The sequence below is a fragment of the Coregonus clupeaformis genome, unplaced genomic scaffold, assembly GCF_020615455.1.
Source record: "Coregonus clupeaformis isolate EN_2021a unplaced genomic scaffold, ASM2061545v1 scaf2763, whole genome shotgun sequence".
Taxonomy (NCBI): Eukaryota; Metazoa; Chordata; class Actinopteri; order Salmoniformes; family Salmonidae; genus Coregonus; species Coregonus clupeaformis.
This window is the reverse complement of record NW_025536217.1, coordinates 5619-24785: the sequence shown is the minus strand read 5'-3', so window position 1 is coordinate 24785 and position 19167 is coordinate 5619.

The following is a 19167-nucleotide window of genomic DNA, read 5'->3' as shown; positions in this document are numbered from 1 at the left end:
ACGTGACCCATGTCTACGGTCAGATATACCACAGCTTTCAGCCAATCAGCATTCAGGGCTCGAGTCACCCGGTTTATAAAAGGGAACGTGTGTGTGTCAGCCTTAGCATTATGTGGTGGTGCCTGGTTATTTCTGTTGTGTTTAGCTTGAGGTTTGGCCACTCCTCCAGCTGCTGTTACATGTGTCACGCACGGCGCTCTTCCTGTCGTGTCGTTGCTGGTATGTTGTAGTAACGTTCCACATACGTTATTTATGTCAAGGTCAATGTCAAGTTACTGTGGCTAAGGAGATGGACAACACGGCGGCCGGGACCCACCCTGGGGGCAACAATACTATTGTCAACAAAAAGTAACGTATGCACTAACTGTAAGTCGCTCTGGATAAGAGCGTCTGCTAAATGACTTAAACATGTTAAATGTAGAGGGCCCCGTAAACAGTTCCACAAACGTCAGCATGAGTGCGCTGACTGTGGAAGCACTAATCACTGGACCAAAGATCACTGTCAGATGCACCAGCTGTGCGTCAAGTGCTTTTCTCCGGGCCACATGAGCTTTGACTGTAGTGAGGCTGGGCAGCGACAGAACCCTGGATGTGGACAGACTGGCAGGTCTCAGGAAAACTAGAAAGCCTCCGTTCTGAGGGAGGGCAATGTGGGGCATTCTTATTTTTCCTCCACTGATGATGATATCCAATCTGTTTATTCTTACTTTTGTGAGTCAGTACCCAAGAACAACACAGTCATTTTTCAGAACACAATGAGAATTACTCAGAATGACAGTTTGTTTTACACCACTGTGCTAGTACAGGATAAAGTTGAGCTGAAGGGGATGTTAGATAGTGGGTCCATGGCTACTACTCTGCGCGCAGATATTGTACCTCGGTTGAGGGAGGCAGGAGTGGTAGAGGGGAACTTTCTAGCTCCTTCGAGACATCATCCTGGTGGGTTGTGGTGGGAACAAACTAGCCCAGTGGGCATGTGTGACTTAAAAATTCAACTTTATGGCTTCTGTTATGTAGTCCCAGTGCTTATTGTTGATGGGCAGGTTGATGAACTCATTGTGGGAACTAATGTGTTGAAGTCTCTGATTAGACAGTGAGTTTCTATGTGCTCACGCAGGTGCTCCGAGAGCTGTGGCTGCACCAAGGGCTAAGCTATTGTGTGTTGTCTCTTCTTGTACAGGTATGTCATTTATTTTGTCAGAATTATGTTGTATATCATTTTACTTGTATTGTATAGTGTGTTGTTAGGCACTGAATGTGTGCATGCAGCACCTGTTCTCTTTGCCTGACCTTCAACTAGCAAGGTGCCCGAGAGCTGTGGCTGCACCAAGAGCTAACATATTGTGTGTTGTCTCTTCGTGTGCAGGTCGAATAAAAATTATCCAACCATCAGAATTCCAGTTGTGGCAGTGTCCTAATTACGTGACTCTGCCGACTGGTCAGCTCAAGCCGACCGCCGGAGCTGTGCATGTGGATGAGGTGCACGACCTGCGCATGTGAATTTGTTGATGGCTTACTGTAAGTGAATATATACTGTAAACAGTGAAAGTGAATGTAGCATATTCATTAGATACAGGTATTCGTGCTTATTTGTATGTTTTGGATGAATTTGTTTATTGCATTTTTTTTGGGGGTATTTGAATGCACTAAATTACATTGTATTTTAGTGCTCTGTTGAGCCATGGAAGATTCTCAAATCCATAAGACGTGTTATGCTGGGGATTTTAGTGTGGGTAGAGGGAGGGGTGTCCTTCCATTTACACCAATTGTACAGTCAGCTCCTGGGAGTAGAGCGTTTGCTAGTCCTGAGTTTGCAAGCACTGGGAGGGGTAGGCTGTTTGTTCCACCTGACCAGGGTATGACCAGGGTGATGTACCATCATCCACAGTACTCGGTGATAATGGGACGCCTCCGAGTCAGCTTAGTGACCTTATTAAGCAGATTGGTTCAGAGATAGGAGAATCTATCTGAGCGAGTTTACTGCAGCCTGGGGTTTCAAGTCTTTCTCCTGCCCGTCCCCCTCACCAACCCCAGCAGTTTCCCCTGCCTGAGCAGTGTGGGTCAACCTTTATTGATGCGTCCAAGCTGAATCTGGTTGTGAAGTCAGATGTTAGTGCTCCACCTCTTTTTAGGGGTGATGGCTCAGATAAGTACTCTGTCCTGGAGTGGGAGGAGGTAATGGAAGTCTACCTAGAGAAGAGGGGTTACACTGGGTCTGGGAATGTTGGGGAGGTGATGTCTAGGCTCATGGGGAGGGCACGGGATGTGACCAAAGTCTGGAAGCGTAACAACCTTGTTGTCACAGATGTTAAGGCGGTGTTCAGTGTTTTCTTTTTTTTTTTATAATATGTTTATTATTTTCCAATAAAAATAAAGTAAAAAAGACAGCAATACAAACAATGACATTCATTGTACTGTTGGATGGGATGGCCAGTTTAGAGGACAAAACAAAGTTAACTCACACATACACAAAATAAAACAAAATCCTATTAGGTGGTACATGTATAAGAAGACAGCATATAGTCATTACAAGCAGTGTAGTTCAGCCAAAATAAATATTGAGTGGAGTACAGCACAGAGTAGCAGCAGATCGTCAGCCCAGTTATGAAGCGGGACTAGACCATTTATCCAGTATCGGCTGCCATATTTTGTAAAACAATGGACTTCTATTGGAGGTGTTGTATTGAATCTTTTCCATATGGATTACATTCCCTAAATCCCGTAACCACATTTCAAAGGTAGGTACAGTCTCCAATTTCCAAAATTGCAATATGAGCCTTTTGGCTAATAGAGTACAAAGAGAGACAGCTTTCCCCCTCCTGGTTATTCCCATCAACTGTACCAAACAGAGCGATCAATGGGTCTGGGGCTAGAACTCTATCAAAGGCCTTAGATAAGTAATCAAAAATGAGAGCCCAGTAAGCATGTAATTTAGGGCATGTCCAGAATAAGTGGGACAACGTCCCCCTCCTCCTGCTTGCACCTCTCACACAGTGGTGAGGTGTCCGGGAATATTTTATGCAGTTTTACTTTTGAGTAGTGTAACCTGTGTATCACCTTAAACTGTACAAGGTTGTGTCTGGCATTCACTGAACTGTGGTTTATATTCCTGAGAGCTTCTATCCAGTCCTCATTTGAGATTTCTGAACCAAGTTCTTGTTCCCAAGCCCTTTTAATGGTGTCTGTGGATACCTCTATGTGGGCCTGTAGCACATCATACAGTCTAGAGACCGACCCTTTTGAGTGGGGTTTGACAAGGATCAAGCTATCTAATGTAGGACTATTTGGCTTCATGCCATACTGTGGGATATGTGTCCTTAAGAAATTCCTGATTTGGAGGTATCTGAAAAAAATGTGTTGTTGGCATGTTGAACTTTGCCTGTAGTTGTTGAAATGAAGCTAACTGACCATCTATGTATAGATTACCAATTGTTGTGAGCCCCTTCTCCCTCCACTGTTGAAAACACCACATCATCCAATGCAGGGTGGAAAGCATGATTCAGGCTAATCGGGCTGTCTATGTAAACAGTGGGTATGTTAAGAAAATCCCTAATCTGTTTCCAGATCCTAAGAGTATGACCAATGACTGGGTTAGAGTCATAAGTGGCTTTTTTCACATATGATGGGCTATTAACAAGTGCAGGGAGTGAGGAACGTTGACAGGAGGCCTGCTCAATCAAAAGCCATGAAGGCATATCCTTCCCGTCTCATCTCAGGTAAACTTTCCCTCCAGAAAGACACAATGTTCAGATTAGCAGCCCAATAATACAGTTTGAAGTGAGGAAGGCCAAAGCCCCCCTCTATCTTGTACTTGCATAAATGCTTCTTTGCAATTCTGGCTGCCTTGTTATCCCATAAAAATGGAGTTACTATTGAATCCAGTTTCTTAAAATAGCTTTGTGGTATGAAATTGGGTAGACATTGGAAGAGGTAAAGAAACCTGGGTAGGACAACCATTTTAATAGCGTTTATACGACCAACCAAGGAAATAGGCAGAGTTTTCCAGAAATCTATATTTTGTTTAAGCTGATATATTTTCATGTCCCAATTCACTTTCAATAGCTGGTCAAGGTCTCTTGTCACTACAATGCCAAGGCTTGTGAACTTGTCCCTCACTGTTCTAAACGGGGTAGATTGCAGAAATTGCATATCCACAGGCCGTGATATTGGCATCAACTCACTTTTTTGCCAGTTTATCTTGTAGCCAGAGAAGGAGCCGAATGTGTCTATCAAGTTAAGTAATGGTGGAATAGAAGTTTTAGGCTTGGACAAAAACAAAAGAACATCGTCTGCATATAGGGAAATTTTGTGCTGTGTGTCTTTTATTTTAACAGAAGCTATATCGCACATGCCCGAATGCGCGTAGCAAGGGGTTCCATGGCTATAGCGAAGAGAGCAGGCGAAATAGGGCACCCCTGTCGGCACCCCTTGAACAGGCGGAACGACTGCGACATTTCCTGATTGGTCACCACGGACGCCATTGGGTGTGCATAAATAATTCTTATCCAATTAATAAATTCCTTTCCAAATCCGAAATGCTCCAGAACCGACATCATATACTTCCACTCAATCTGATCGGAACGCCTTCTCTGCATCAAGAGCTATTACCACTGCCTCAACTTTATGATCATGATACATTCGTTGAAAAGGCGTCTCAAATTGTAGTATATATGTCGGCCCGGGATGAAACCTGTCTGGTCAGGGTGTATGATGTCGGAAATATATTTTTTAATCGGTTTGCCAATATCTTTGTCAACACCTTGTTTTCTATGGGGAGTAACGTACACGGGGCGATACGACGACATCTCCATGGAATCTCTATCTTTTTCAAGATCAGGGCTATTGTAGCCTCATACAGTGTTTGCGTGGAGTTTGGTATTTTCTTTGGATTGTTGAAACATTCGCAGCATAGTGGAGATAGACTAGCGCAGTACTTCTTGTAGAATTCTATTACATATCCATCGGGCCCAGGGGCCTTGCTGTTTGGAAATTGTGCTATCGCTGTGTTAATTTCATCTAAGGTTATCCCTGCATCGAGTGCGGCAGCTGCCCCCTGTCTAGTTTAGGAAGTTCACAATCAGCGAGAAAAGCGTTCCATAGTTTGTGGATCAGTAGCATCGCATTTTGATTGGTATAGCTCTGAGTAAAACTGTGCAAAGCATTTATTAATGTCCTGCGGATCTGTTACTATTTTACCCTTCTTGTCTTTTATTTTGTGAATAGCTCTAGATGCTTGTACATGCCTTAGCTGTCTTGCTAATAATTTATGTGGTTTGTCCCCCAGTTCAAAATAACTTTGTTGCGTTCTAGCAAGTAAAGAGCCCACCCGTTTCGAAAGGATGGTATTGTATTCATACTTTTAACTTTGTGATCTTCTCAAGGACTGTATACGAGGAATTTGTCCTGAAAACGTTCTCCTGTTCCCCTAACTCTCTTTCAATTTCTCTCAGCCTAGTATTGGCACGTTTCTTCCTCTCTGATGTATAAGAAATAATGTAACCTCTAATCACAGCCTTTAGAGATTCCCAAAGGGTGGAGTCGTCAACATCCCCCGTGTCGTTAGTACTGAGGAAAAAGGCAATCTGCTCCTTCAAATACTGACAAAAAGCCTCATCTTTCAACAGGTATGCGTCTAAGCGCCTACGGTCGCCGACCTGTCGACATATTGTCGAAGTTTCAGCACCATGGACAGAGGAGAGTGGTCCGTAATTAGAATGGGGTGATAGGTAACCGACTCAGCTGCTGAAATTAGTTTTGAGTCCAACAAAAAAATAGTCAATTCTGGAATATGATTTATGAACTGATGAAAAGAAAGAATAATCCCTGTCTGTTGGGTCGTCAGTCTCCAAATATCGACAATGTTAAGGTTTGTCATCAATGTATTTAGACAGACACTGGCATTTGATTGTTGAAGTGACCTTGATAGCTGTTTATCTAAAAGAGGGTCTAACGTACAGTTAAAGTCACCTCCAACAATAACACTTGTATCCGAGATATTTGGTATGGCCTTAAATACCCTTTGAAAAAATAATGGATCATCGAAGTTGGGTCCATATAAATTGACCAAGGTTATTGGTTTTGAATTCAGTGTACCAGCCACAATAATATACCGACCATTAGGATCTGAAATCGAGGTTGAGTAAACAAAAGGAATGTTTTTCCTTATCAGGATTGCTACCCCTCTCGCTTTTGCATCAAAGTTAGACTGGTATATCTGACCGATCCAGCCGACTCGTAGCTTGGCCTGCGCGGTGCGTTTAATATGAGTTTCTTGAAGAAGCACTATGTCAGCACCCAGTGATTTAAGATGAGAAAAAACCTTAGCTCGTTTCACGACATGCCCTAATCCATTACAGTTCCAGCTGACTATCTTTATTCCACCTGGTCTACTCTGTGCTCGGTCACTATGTGGCATTTCTTATTTTAAAGCAAATTGCTGCTGTCATACAAAACCCAGAAGAAAAACGTCCGCCGTGCGTGGAGCTTGTCATGCCACCTGTACTAATAAACGTGAACATAAAACACAGACCCCATCCCCCCTCCCGTCCCTTTACTGAGTGACTTCCCCAAACGAAGCACTCCTTGGCTAACACACAAACGTTAGGGTGTCTAGACATAAAGCTTGAACTAACTCGTCTTCTATAGATGCTCCGCATATAAACTAATATTAAATAACACTTAACTTAACTCTCATGTTAGGGGGTGAGTGGCGCTAAAACATGACATGCCAAACAATGCTATATTAGCCACAACATCTCACCTATCATATAAGTCCCAATTTCTGATCTTCTGATCGAAAAGACATAGGCCGGAAATTCAATTCACACACATTCCTGGCCTGTATTTGGCCATTTAGCCTGCTGGCACAGCCGTTCTGTATCCTCAGCCGGGGAGCTTGCTTGTCAAGAACAGATCGGCCTCTTTTTGCGTTGTCAAACGTACGTGTTGATCCCTCGACTGTCACCTTAAACCGGGCTGGGAAGAGGAATCCATATCGGATGTTGGCCGCCCTGCATTTGTTGCGTGCACTCATCATACTCTTTCCGTTGGTTCCTCACCTCCAAGGTAAGATCTGGGTAGAGAGACACCCTGGCTCCGTTGTAGTTAAGGGGGAACTTTTGACTAGCCAGCTTGAGGATAAGATCCCTGGTGTGGGGATAGTGCAGCCTTACGATGAATGGCCTTGGTGGCCCGCCCTTGGCCGGCTTCGTTGCCTGTGCTCTGTGTGCGCGGTCGATCAGGATGGCCGCTTTTGAAGTGTTCACTCCCCAGCAATGCCGGTATCAGCTCCGAGACAAATTCAGTGGGTTTCCCTTTCTCAGTGTCCTCCTGGATCCCACATATTCGGATGTTCTGGCGTCTTGAATGCGACTCGAGCATTTCCAGTCGGGCCTTCAGGGTTTTGTTGTCATTTTTGAACGTTGCGCACTGTTTCTCTATGTCCTGTAGCCTGGCCTCGTGATCGATTGTCGTCTGCTCAACCTCGTGCACCCTTCCCTTAGTTGCCTTCACAGTTTCGGCCAAAGTCCCAATACTCTTTGAGATATCAGCCAACCTTGTGTCTACCTTCTTGCTTAGTGCGTTTATGGCAGCCAGTATGTCACTTTGAGTAGGATCTGTGGGGAACTCTTGGAAGCTAGCCTCTTCAGCTAGCTCCTCGTGGGTCGGCGACGTTGAAATTGGTTCGTTGTCTATCTCATTCCAATTATCTTGTTTAGCGCCCCCCTTTTTGTTGCCTTTTCCCTTTGTCATATTTGTTTGAAGTTATAGGTTGTGAGAGGTTAAGATAAATATTAATTTGTTTCAAAATTGAGCGGAGCTCTAGCAATGCACGTCTACTCCATAGCACGCTCTCTAGCGCCCCCTTCCACAAATGAACTTTTAACAAGGCACACCTGTTAATTGAAATGTATTCCAGGTGAATACCTCATGAAGTTGGTAGAGATAATGCCAAGAGTGTGCAAAGCTGTCATCAAGGCAAAGGTTGCTTACTTTAAAGAATCTCAAATATAAAATATATATATTGATTTGTTTAACACTTTGTTGGTTACTACATGATTCCATATGTTATTTCATAGTTGTGATGTTTTCACTATTATTATACAATGTAGAAAATAGTAAAAATATAGAACCCCTGGAATGAGTAGGTGTTCTAAAACTTTTGACTGGTGCTGAATTTGGGAATATCTACTATAGGTTAAGTACCGGCACCTCAAATATCTAGTGCTTGAGCTCCTGTTCCTCTTATAGAATGTTAGCTCAACAGTATTGTGGAGCTCCTGCACCTAAATATAAACAGTACCGGCACCCAAAATGAGTACCGGCACCTATTTCAGCCCAAGTCAAGCACTGAATTAGGGGATTTAACAAGAAGAAATATAAAATATTTTTAGAGAATAAAGAAAGTGCCAGAACTGTCAGGACAATGACTTTTTGTGTCTGTTTCTCATTGTTACTACAGGACCACTAGAATTAAATCTGAGGCCGGTAACATCAACAGTGAGGACAAACCCAGCCTGCCTCTCTCCTTCCACACTGAGTCCAAACCTACAGTCACTGGGTCCTGATTGTGACAGTGGAGCCCAGTATGCACTGCAGGATCCAGAGATGGCATCAGTGAAGCTGGAAGACTGCAGTCAAACACTGGAGCTGAATGTCAACATTAAAGATGAAGAAGAGGAGGAGAAGGTTGGGAAATCTGTTTCTCATGGTAAGAGCAGGTTCTATCTAACTAAGTTTGTGTTATTCATTCCAACTTCTCACTGTGCATGAAAAGTTGCAGTAGAACTGTTTCATGGTGAACTGTTTCAATGAGAAGGTAGATATTATTTCATGCTACTGACCGTTGCATGGTTTTACACCAGTATTGCCAGCATGTGTTTTATTCACTGGGCTATCTGGAGTGATCAGAGAGTAGACTAAAGAAGTCAAGTAAACAAACTGCTAATGTTTTAAAGTTCTATTAAATGAGTCTGTGTAGTTACTAACCTAGTAGTGGAGGATGATATGGCTTCTACATCTGCATTGCTTGCTCCTTGGGGGTTTAGGGTGGGTTTCTGTAAAGCACTTTGTGACAACTTCTGATGTAAAAGGGCTTCATAAAATACATTTGATTGACATGTATATCACACCAACTGACTGGTTCTTCTGTTGTTGTTCACACAGGAGACCATGTTGAGACATTCTCTACATCCAGCGAGCAACAGCAGGAAGATCACAGAGCTAAGAGGTCTCACCACTGCCCACATTGTGAGGAGAGTTTCTCCATTTTATCAAAGTTAAAAATACACCTAAAAATACACACAGGAGAGAAATCTCAGAATTTCACAACATCAAAGACTCTGACAGTTAATCAGAGAGTGCACACAGGAGAGAAGTCTTACTCCTGCTCTGACTGTGGAAAGAGTTTCTCTCGACTGGGCGACTTAAAAACACATGAACGTATACATACAGGAGAGAAGCCTTACTCCTGCTCTAATTGTGTAAAATGCTTCACAAAATCAACTGAGCTAAGAGTTCATCAGAGATCACACACAGGAGAGAAGCCTTACTCCTGCTCTGATTGTGTAAAATGCTTTACAACATCAAATAGGCTAAAAGTTCATCAGAGAACACACACAGGAGAGAAGCCTTACTCCTGCTCTGACTGTGGAAAGAGTTTCTCTGAAATGGGCACCTTAAAACAACATGAACGTATTCATACAGGAGAGAAGGCTTACTCCTGCTCTGAGTGTGGAAAGAGTTTCTCTCGACTGGGCCACTTAAAAACACATGAACGTATACATACAGGAGAAAAGGCTTACTCCTACTCTGAGTGTATAAAATGCTTCACAACATCAACTGAGCTAAAAGTTCATCAGAGAACACACACAGGAGAGAAGTCTTACTCCTGCTCTGATTGTGTAAAATGCTTAAGAACATCAACTGGGCTAAAAGTTCATCAGAGAACACACACAGGAGAGAAGCCTTTCTCCTGCTCTGACTGTGTAAAATGCTTCAGAACATCAAAGGTGCTAATAGTTCATCAGAGATCACACACAGGAGAGAAGCCTTACTCCTGCTCTGATTGTGTAAAATGCTTCACAACATCAACTAGGCTAAAAGTTCATCAGAGAACACACACAGGAGAGAAGCCTTACTCCTGCTCAGACTGTGGAAAGAGTTTCTCTCAAATGGGCACCTTAAAAAGACACCAAGGTAAACATAAAGGAGAGAAGCCTTACCTCTGATCTTAATGTGGCAAGAGTTTATCCTGATTTGGGCAACGTAAAAACACACCAACGGATACACACTGGAGAGAGCCTCATCACTGCACTGACTGTGAGAAGAGATTCTACAGATTGGGCCATTTAAAAGACACCAATGTATAAAGGTGAAATCCTCATCAGTTCTCTCAGACCAGCTAAGATTAGTCACTCCACTTAATTCTCATCTCATAAAAGAAGTGGTAACAGTTAATTGGATCAAATGAAGAAAGCGTAGGACACTAGTGTAATCCTATTGTTTCTCACTGTGAGAGAACTGTGCAAAGGAAAGGGAGCGTTATAGAATGTTAGCATCTCTTTACTTTACTGATCAGTGAGCTCCTGGTCAGTTTTGTTGTGTTTTGTTAGCTTCTACTGTAATGATATTGAGATTACCTTGGATTTGCCCTTAGAGTTGAATATCCTCTTTGAGGCGTCTCACAATGGAGTCTGATGGTTGACTGGGTGGTACTGATTCCTTCTGCAGTTTTCTGTGGGAATGAGCTGTTAGACACAACATGCATTGTGTGTACAAAACATTATGGACACCAGCTATTTCCATGACATTGACTGAACGCTATGATCCTTAATGATGTAGTTTTTGTGTATTTCTTATAGATCCCCATTAGCTTTCAGCAAGAAACTGCAGTTGCAGTGGGCTATGGAGAATTTGAAAAGCATTGCCTGATTTGATGAGTTTTGTACTGATGGGAGGACTAGGGTTTGGGAAAAACATGAGTACATGCATCCATGCTGTGTGTCAGTGTTTCAGGCTGGTGGTGATGGTGTGTTTTCATGGCACATATTGGTTCTCTTGATAAAAGTGCAGCAACTTTTGAATGCCACAGGATATCTAAACATCATTGCCAATCAGGTGCATCCCTTCATGGCAGCAGTGTATCCATCTGTAAATGAATGAGGAAAATGTGGAATTGGAATTTGGGTTACTTTGTGAATTGACTGTAATTGAAATGGAATTGACCCTGACATTTGCTAACCCTTGTGATAGTGAGTGGGGGATGATATTGCTAATCATTTTCAAAGGGAAGTTGGTTTTTAAGTTTCTGTTCTATATTAAGAAAGATAAGTCAAACATATTTAACACCTTTTTTTGGCACTAAAGTACTTCAATATATACTTCCACAAATGTTTTAAACTGGTACCTGCTACCTTCAGACACTTGTAGGCGTCCGAGAGCGAAACAACAGACATGAACTTGTTGGTGAGTCTCACCTTTAGATGTGTAGGCCAAACTTCTCGGACGCTACAGACAGAAGTCTCCTGGTCTGACAAACAACACTGTAGTTCTTCCACCGCAGATGAGGAAGGCCGACCTCAGAGGATGTGGTGGATTGAGACGCAGCCCATGCAAAAATACATCTCTAGCTTAAACAGACAGATTTTGATGGGGATTGTTATTATTATGCTAATTTGATTTCCACAGGGGTGCTCTAGGGTTTCTTAAAGCACATCAACGTATACATAAAGAAGAGATGCCGGTAACACTTCCTTTTATGGGGTCCTTAATTACAGTGTAATTACATGTAACTACACTGTAAACAAGTATTGTAGTTAACTGTAATGACACATAGTTACAATGTAATAACATGTACCTGGTAGTAATTGTGGTCTGTGATTCCGATTTATTAACAACTGTGACAAAGGTTGGGATCCCTTGTGGATGCTCTGGGTGTCTGAGATATTATAGCCTATGCTCAATAGGCTCTAATTAATATTTGCCAGCAATATACTCCCCTTCATCACACTGCTAGCTAGCCTCTGAAGCTAAGCAGTGTTGGTCCTGGTCAGTCCCTGGATGGGAGACCAGCTGCTGCTGGAAGTGGTGTTGAAGGGCCAGCAGGAGGCACTCTTTCCTATGGTCAAAAAAAATAACACCCCAATGCAGTGATTGGGGACATTGCCCTGTGTGCCGTCTTTCAGATGGGACGTGAAACGGGTGCCCTGACTGTCTGCGGTCACTAAAGATCCCATACCACTTATCGTAAGAGTAGGGGTGTTAACCCCAGTGTCCTGGCTGAATTCCCAATCTGGCCCTCATACCATCATGGCCACCTAATCATCCCTAGCTTCCAACCGGCTCATTCATCCCCTATCCTCTCCGCTGTAACTATTTCACAGGTTGTTGCTGTAAATGAGAATGTGTTCTCAGTCAACTTACCTGGTAAAATAAAAAATATTTTACTTAAACATGAATGTGCACTGTTCAAAATATATCTCCAGTCAATGTTGTTGCTAGCACTTGCCTCCAAAATAAAGCATCCCATCTGGGTTAACTTGGTTGAGTTTACGAAAACAGATCTAATACAAGTGTCTATGTATGCGGATGACTCAACACTATACATGTCAGCTACTACAGCGACTGAAATGACTGCAACACTTAAAGAGTTGCAGTTAGTTTCAGAGTGGGTGGAAAGGAATAAGTTAGTCCTAAATATTTCAAAAACTAGAAGCATTGTAATTGGGACAAATCATTCACTAAACCCTAAACCTCAACTAAATCTTGTAAAAAAATAATGTGGAAATTGAGCAAGTTGAGGTGACTAAACTGCTTGGAGTAACCCTGGATTTTAAACTTTCATGGTCAAAAAATATTGATACAACAGTAGCTAAGATGGGGAAAAATATGTCCATAATAAAGCGCTGCTCTACCTTCTTAACAGCACTATCAACAAGGCAGGTCCTACAGGCCCTAGTTTTGTCACACCTGGACTACTGTACAGTCGTGTGGTCAGGTGCCACAAAAAAGGACTTAAGAAAATTGCAATTGGCTCAGAACAGGGCAGCACGGCTGGCCCTTGGATGTAAACAGAGAACTAATATTAATAATATGCATCTCTCATGGCTCAAAGTGGAGGTGTTGACATGTTGGGTGCACCGAGCTGTCTGTTTGAGCTACTGGCGCACAGCTCGGTCACCCATGCATACCTTACAAGACATGCCACCAGAGGTCTCTTCACAGTCCCCAAGTCCAGAACAGACTATGAGAGGTGCACAGTACTACATAGAGCCATGACTACATGGAACTCTATTCCACATCAAGTAACTGATGCAAGTAGTACAATTTAGATTTTTAAAAACACCTTATCGAACAGCGGGGACTGTGAAGCAACACAAATATAGGCGCAGACACATGCATACACACACACACACGATAACATACGCACTATACACACACGTTGTAACGGTTTTGACTTGAGGTTATTTATAGGGGTGCCAGGTAGGTTGTGCCTACCAGAGAAAGCATGGGTTTCTCCTTTTAGTTTGGGAGGGAATGAGTCCCATCTGGTCCGTCAAGTCACACCAATACAAAGGACTTATGTAAAAGTCAAGATGGAAATATACTTTTCATAAACCCCTTAAAACCTTGGAAAGAACTTCAAACCAGTGTATTCTTTTGCGTGGTTGTCTTAACAACATAAATGATCACACACACCCACACACAACAATATAACAAATCAATGCACTTATGTTCATTTAGAAATGTCCTGTACCTCGGGCATAAAAAGAGTCCAGCCCGGTAAATAAGTTCGGTGACTCAAGTGTCCTTAGTCCCGCACGTTTGTCCGTAGCATAAACCCAGTATTTTCATACACTCAAAATAACACTTATTTTGTAACACAACTATAAAGCGTATCAAAGACTACCCAAAGAATAATACGTCCTCACAACTACATAAATCACAGTATACATCACCCCAAACAAATGAAATACCGTGTACAAAAAGTTGTAGTCAGTCGGTCAGTCAGACAATCCGCCAACAGCTCTCCAGCGGAGAAAAGGCCACGAAAACCAACGGAGAGTTGTAGTCCACAGACGCACAGAGTGGATCCAATCCTGGGTAAACTCGCTTTAAGGCTACAAAACACACTGTAAGGCAACAAAACAAACGTAATGGCGAAGCTTCATGAACTGAAGGTAGTACACATCCTCATTCATGTCTCAATCACAACTTCCCTTTTGCGCAGCTGATGCTGGCTATTTAATGGGGAATTAAAGGGGAAGCGCCCTATTAGAAGGAGAAGCACTGAGACGGTTCAGAAATATTCAGGGCCGTCACAACGTACACATGAATTTTTGTACTGTAGATATGTGGTAGTGGTGGAGTAGGGGCCTGAGGGCACACAGTGTGTTGTGAAATCTGTGAATGTATTGTAATGTTTTTTTAATTGTATGAACTGCCTTAATTTTGCTGGACCCCAGGAAGAGTAGCTAATGCCTTGGCAGGAACTAATGGGGATCCATAATAAATACAAGTCCCAGATGAAGAATAAGACCCTATTTCAAAGCATAGTACATGTAATGTTAGCCAAGTACAATGTAATTACTAGTTGTTACACAGGATTTAGCTAGTTAAAATTAAGTGTATCTTTAGGAGTACTTGTACTTAATGTGTACAGTACATTACCCATCCTGACAACCTGGCCCTCAATTTAAAGCTTGTGGAAGTGACATCCAAGTGGGAGAATAAATACACTAGTACACCACTGATAGAAGAATTTGGTAATGACTAATTATTACACTCCGATTCTTTGTGAAATGTGTTAGAATCATAAAACTACATTCTGATAATGTGTTTAGCTTAGTTAGAAGTAAAACAAGGGCTTTGGCTTATTGTTTTATCTATGCAAGCAGAATGCAACTGTGAAACCAATAACAGAAAACAGGATGTGAAACTAGACACTGAGAAACATGTCCCCACCGTATGTGCCTGTATAAGATGCATATTTGCCCAGCAACAGAGTATTTGTGTCTTCTGAAACCAGTGTGAAATAGATACAGGAAGAAATAATAGGTTGCTGTGCAAGCTTACAGAGAAATGTAACAGTTGCCTAAATATGGGCTAGGAGCTTTCTCATTGGCCCACTTAGGGGCGTAGTAGAGGTATAAAAAACGTTGCGCATTGGATGATTTTCAGAGCGCTCTCATGAATAAAGAATGACCATTGCAGTAAGGGGTCTGTTGAATTTATTTAAACTAGAGATTTATACCTCTGGGAATTATTCAAAGATTTAAGAAGTGTATGACTTCAACCATTGAGAACAAAATTCTCGTGACAACCACAGAGTATCTGTATAGGAAAATCATTAAGAGCAAACTGTGCTGCCAATCACAGTGTAGGGCGCGACATTTTGCGGGTGAGGAGAGCTCGTTAGAGGATAGAGAAAGCTTGCATTGAAGAGCTGGTCATCGTGTTATGACCTGCATTATCTGAATTAGGCCCACAGAATTATACCTACGGAGGAGCGGCTTCTATGGAGGAACATTGAATGTCTTTGAACTTCAGAGTTGGTTTAACGTTGGACCAGAGCAAATGTTAGCTAGCTAGCTAACAACCTTGTTTGTGCAGTGCAGCACTAGAATTAAAAACAGGTCTTACCTTTTTGTCGTTAATAAATCCAATGTGAAACGTGGTGACTATAGTATCCTTAACTAGCATTGAAAAAGTTAATCCATTCTTCTCAAATTAAACATATCTCCCTAATTTCTGAATCATGCTTGTAACGTTGTCAGTAGAATACAGTAACCTATGCTTCAGAGGGGAGGAGCAGGTAGTTTCCACACGCACACCCACTGGTAAAGGTTTCCATTCCAGCTGGAAGGCAGAAACTGGAATACATTTCTAGAGTGAGCTTTCCCAGCTAACAAAATTACGTTCCAGGACGTGACCAAAGTTATTTTAGTCCCTACATAAGTCATGATAACGTTATTGTGAAACGTTCCTTCTACGTAGCTGTGGTGTCCGCTTATGTCCCAAGTCTTTTCAGGACGTATAAATGTGGGGGAATTTTAAACCGTTAAATATGTGTATTTTTAAGTCAACCTCATAATGTTGCTAAACGTCAGAAAGTACGTTGAGAGCCCCATAAAATGCAGTTTCTGGTATCCACTGGGAACGTAACTTTCGTGACGTAACAGTGTGATGGGGACAAGGACATTCCGGCTGGCCAAACCCTCCCTAACCCAGACAATTGTGCATCACCTCATGGGTCTCCCCGGTCGTGGCTGGCTGCGACACAGACAGGTATCGAACCAGCATCTGTAGCAACGCAGCTGCGATGCAGTGTCTTAGACCACTGCGCCACTCGGGAGGACCCTTAAGACACGTCATTTAATCTACCCTGAACATATACACAGTATCCTGTCGGTAGGTGTCCACTGACGAAATATGCAAAATGCCTGAAAATAAGTTCTTTTTTTACATAAACAGTATCACAATAGATTTGTAAACAAAATCACAGCAATAAGCTCACAAAATAACAAGTCAGTAAAAACATGAACACTGCACTCCAATCAAGAACTGTAAAACTGCTTAAAGCTAAAAGTGAATAACTATGTTATGTTTATTCAGGTGCTGCTGCTCCATCCTCATCCACGGTCTCTTCCTCGACCCGCTCCTGGAAGTCAAAATAACACAAACTGGTCATTATTTTCCTTAAACAAATGATCAAAATGCCGGTTTAACGTAGACTCCCTACTACATTCCTTTTTTACTAGCACAATCATTTAGCTATATTGACCGACTGGATTAAAGTGAAGTAAAAAGGCCATTATCCTCTATGGCCTCCATAACTTGGTTCAGAGCAGTCCTGAACTCTGTACGGATCATCTCCAGTTTCATCATTATCCTCTATGGCCTCCATTACTTGGTTCAGAGCAGTCCTGAACTCTGTATGGATCATCTCCAGTTCCACCATTATCCTCATCTCTACTGCTTGAAGATCTGCAAAATAATAAGACTCAACAGTTTTGCTGCAAGTAGCGTGACAATACAAGCCATGAGTACCAGGCAGGACATGGATCAAGGCCATGTGAAATACCTCGATCAAAATATCCACCCTTCATATATATTAGTAGTATTGATAACCATGTATCTGCTGACAGCCAAACAATTTGGAATTGATGTTGACAATACAAGAGAAGCAACATGTTGTAACATATAGGCACATATAACTTGTGTGTGAAACATTGTATTGTATTCTTATGATTGAATGGGCTGCTTCTACTTTAACATCATGCTGTGTGACTTGTCTTTCTGTCGCCCTATGCGTTTTACATAAAGTCATCTACATGGAGTGTCTGCTTCTCTGTCTGCTTCTCTGTCTGCTTCTCTGTCTGCTTCTCTGTCTGCTTCTCTGTCTGCTTATCGGTCAGGCCGTCTGCTTCTCTGTCGGCTTATCGGTCAGGCCGTCTGCTTCTCTGTCAGTTTATCGGTCAGGCCGATAAATAACGGGAAAGGAAAATAAGGTTATTACCTGGATTACATTCTTTTAAAATAACTGCTGTTCCTGAAAAGTATAGAACACTTTTTCCGGTTCTTTCCCTGAACCGGTTCCAATCCTAGAGAAATTATGTGAATGAAGGTCATGCTTAGGCTAATAAACTATAAAGGGAAATAAATTGCTACAGTTTACACTTTTTTTTTAGTAATTTAATGAAATGTTGTAATCTGATCTCGGAATGCACGGACCGTTAGTAGTGGGGGAACAGGAAGTTCCGGGCAGGCGGGCACCATTCTTCACAATAAAGAAAGCGTCTGAACTGTGCAGTCAAGAAGATTACCTTTGTGTCCTTTTCTATTTATTACTACAGGTATGTAATAGCACGTTTACACTTTCTAATGTCGAAAGAACATACCATGCTAGGTAACAAATCCGTTAAGGTATTATCACGTTTGTTAAAGGTTTGATGTGTTATTTTTGTATCAAACCGAGTGAGTGAAAGAACGTGATAAAAACTATTTTACAAGTCACATAGCTAGAGACTTTGGGTTTGTCTGAGTGGATGTACATAATTTTCTCAAGGTAATTTCATAAATAATCAATTTATTTGAGATTTCTGTGTTCGTTTAGCATATTATTGGTTTTGTGTAAAATTCCCATGCTGGTAAAATGGCGGCTACTCTCGGTCAGCGTCAACAGACTTCAGTGAGGACAGTGCGGGTGCATCAGATAGAGACAATTTCACGGTCGCACTACTGTTTTGAAGCTGAATGTAATGATTATCAGTTTTCTACATGTGTACTAATATTCAGACACATTCTGTTGTTTCTGTCTTTATCAATAAATGTTGCTATGGTGTGAACAGGAAATACAATTGGTTTTTGATTGAAGTAATACAGTGAAGACAAGGTTTAAGGAAATTAGCACACAGTGCTGTCTAAAACAAACTGTAACCTTGTACTAAATGGATTTTGAGTCATTTATGCCTTTATCTACTGTAGGTTAGGTATTAGCTCAAAAGTATTGTGGAGCTCCTGCACCTTAATATAAACAGTACCGGCACCCAAAATGAGTATTAGCACCTATTTCAGTCCAATTCAAGCACTGAATTAGATAATTGAACAAGAAAAATGTGAAAATATTTTTAGAGAATAAAGAAAGTGCCAGAACTGTCAAGACAATAATTTTTTGTGTCTGTTTCTCATTGTTACTACAGGACGACTAGAATTAAATCTGAGGCCGGTAACAGCAACAGTGAGGACAAACCCAGCCTGCCTCTCTCCTTCCAGTCCAAACCTACAGTCACTGGGTCCTGATTGTTACAGTGGAGCCCAGTTTACTGTAGGATCCAGAGATGGCATCAGTGAAGCTGGAAGACTGCAGTCAAACACTGGAGCTGAATGTCAACATTAAAGATGAAGAAGAGGAGAAGAAGATTGGGAAATCTGTTTCTCAGGGTAAGAGCAGGTTCTATCTAACTAAGTTTGTTGGACATGATTTGGAAAGGCACACACCTGTCTATATACAGTGCATTAGGAAAGTATTCAGACCCCTTGACTTTTTCGACATTTTGTTTTCCGTTAAAGCCTTATTGTAAAATTGATTAAATTGTTTTTTCCCCTCATCAATCTACACACAATACCCCATAATGACAAAGCAAAAACACCAACAACTGAACAATC